Source organism: Nyctereutes procyonoides, unplaced genomic scaffold, assembly GCF_905146905.1.
Source record: "Nyctereutes procyonoides isolate TBG_1078 unplaced genomic scaffold, NYPRO_anot_genome, whole genome shotgun sequence".
NCBI lineage: Eukaryota > Metazoa > Chordata > Mammalia > Carnivora > Canidae > Nyctereutes > Nyctereutes procyonoides.
The window spans coordinates 22,032,868-22,035,619 of NW_026575040.1; the positions used below are offsets into that span (position 1 = coordinate 22,032,868).

The 2,752-nt window shown below is 37.8% G+C and overlaps 1 non-coding gene across 1 annotated transcript; it reads left to right on the forward strand.

Annotated features, from left to right (window-relative positions):
• Positions 1-1,470: 1,470 nt before the first annotated feature.
• LOC129506501 (U6 spliceosomal RNA) lies at positions 1,471-1,576 on the forward strand. Its single transcript, XR_008663824.1, has one exon. It is a non-coding gene; the product is annotated as a U6 spliceosomal RNA (small nuclear RNA).
• The last annotated feature ends 1,176 nt before the right edge of the window (positions 1,577-2,752 follow it).

Consider the following 2,752-nt stretch of genomic DNA (forward strand, 5'->3'; position numbering starts at 1 on the left):
AACTGTAACTATTATTTGCATTAAATGATGAAAAAGTTTTGACATATCTTATATATAAAGAGCTCCTACAAATCAATAAGAAAAATATAAACATCCTGTATACAAAAATAAATGAAATCATGAATAGCCAATGAACAAAAAAGAAAATAAGAAATCATGAATAAAAAATATGAAAAAATGTTTAACTTCACCAATAAGAATATACATATGAAAGCAAGACGATGTTTTCTGCCTATAGCTTTGCAAAAATTTTTTTAAATTATTATACTCAATGGTGAGGAGAATGCAGAAAAATAAACACTTGATAAACTACTGCTGGAAAACTGGTGACCCCTTTCTGGAACGTAGTTTGGCAGTTTATAAACTTTCATCATTGTTGATGAAAACAATTTCATCTTTAGAAATTTAACCTAAAAAAAATCATCAGAGATTTACACAAATGTTTATTCATAGTGATGTTTGTTCTTTGTAGGCTTTTTATATTAGAAACACCCTAAATGCTTAACAGTAAAGAAAAGCTAAGTAAATAGTGACAATCATACAGTAATATACCATGCAACTGAAATTATTTAATTGTAGAAGATTGTATTTTCAAAAAATTACTGCAACAATATTTCTGGTTGCATATGCTCTTCCAGACCCTTGCCATTTCCCACTGTGGTAAGCTGAATAATGGTCTCCCAAAGATGTCCACATCCCAATCCCTGGTACTTGTGAGTATATTTTACCTTGCCTGGTAAAAGGAATTTTGCAGATGTTATTAAGCTAAGGACCTTGAGATGCAAAGATTATTCTGGTTTATACAGGTGAGCCCAATGCAATCTACACAGGTCCTTTTAAGAGGGAGGCAGGAGAATCAGAGTCAGAAGGGAAAAAAAGTAATGATAAGCACAGAGGGTCACAGCCAGAGACAGTTGAAGATGCTTCAATGCTGGCCTTAAAGATAGAGGATTCATGAGCCAAGGAGGGCAGGCAACCTCCCAAAGCTAGAAAAGACAAGGAAATGGATTGTCCCCTAGACCCTGATAGGATACCTTGATTCTGGCCCAGTGAAACCCATTCAGAATTCTGACCTCCAAAACTGTAAGACAATAAACCTGCGTTGTTTTAAATTTGTAACATCACTGATAAGAAACTAACAAACCATTCAAGAGGTCTATATCTCAAGGGGAGAGCTTCTGTGGGCTTTGGGGTAGGCTTCTGTGTCTGCCTTGGTGACAAGCATGTGGCAGAAGGAAGGCTGTGTGACTTCCAAAACTAAGTTATAAATGGTGAGTTAGGGCAGCCCCGGTGGTGCAGCGGTGTGGCACTGCCTGCAGCCTGGGGTGTGATCCTGGAGACCCGGGATCGAGTCCCACATCGGGCTCCCTGCGTGGAGCCTGCTTCTCCCTCTGTCTGTGTCTCTGCCTCTCTCTCTCTCTGTGTCTATGGATGGATAAATAAAATCTTAAAAAAATAAAAGGTGAGTTAGTGCTCACTTTGGCAGCACATATACTAATACTGGAACAATACAGGAAAAAATTAGAATGGCCCCTGCACATGGATGACACAAATTCATGAAGTGTTCCATATTTTTATTGTTGAGTCATTATATTGTATACCTGAAAATAATATTATGTAACTATACTGAAATTAAATTTTTAAAATTGTTTTAAAGGGACACCTGGGTGGCTCATCCGTTGAACGTCTGCCTTTGGCTCAGGGCGTGATCCCGGGATTCCGGATCAAGTCCCACATCAGGCTCCTTGTGGGGAGCCTGCTTCTCCTTCTGCCTATGTCTCTGCCTCTCTCTGTGTGTCTCTCATTTATACATAAATAAAATCTTTAAAAAATAAAAATAAAATAAAAACAATAAATAAAAATAAAAATTGTTGTAAGGTGAGTTAGTGTAAACCTGACCTTTCTTTATGGACATTTACTCGTAGAACCCTGAGCTGCAATGTAGGAAGCATGGCTACCCTGAAGCAACCATGCAGGAGAGACCACATTAGAGCCTGGGAGAAATGCCCAAGAAACCAGTTGTTCCAGCCGCCAGTTGTTTCTAGCCCACATACCAAAAATCTGAGTAAGCAAACTTCAGATAATTAGCCCAAGCCAGCTCCTGACTACAACTGCGCAAAATACCCTTCATAAGAACTTCTTGGCTGAGCCTAGAAAACTCTAGAACCATGAAAATAATAATAAAATTATTCTGTTGTTTTATGCCATTAGGTTTGTGTTGGCTTTACACACCAATGAGTAACCAGTACATTAATGATAAGGAGAAATGTTCAACATATAATATTAAGAGAAAAGAGTAGGGGGGCTCACCTCGCTCAGTCAGTAGGCCACATGACTCTTGATCTCAGGGTCATGAGTTCAGGCCCCATGTTGGGTATAGAGCCTACTTTAAAAAAAAATAGTCTATACGCTATCATCATGGTGTGTTTATGTGTGTGTCTGTGTGTACACAGAAAAAACTTGGAGTCCCCAAAATATGTTATAGAATGGTTATTTCTGTGGGCTAGGTGAGGAAATTAGTATCTTCTTCTTTATATTTTTATATTTCCAAAGCCTATAGAATAAACATGCATTCCTTTTGTGATCAGGGAAAATATTTTAAGCCCTTTAGTTCCTATTACTTTCAAGTATATCATGATTGCAGAAAGCATATGAGTGTATCCTGTATAGGAAAGTATGCACTCACACATGTATGTACATACCAAAGATAAAGAGAACAGGGGAAGGAGTTATTTGGTTAATTGGAGTGAGA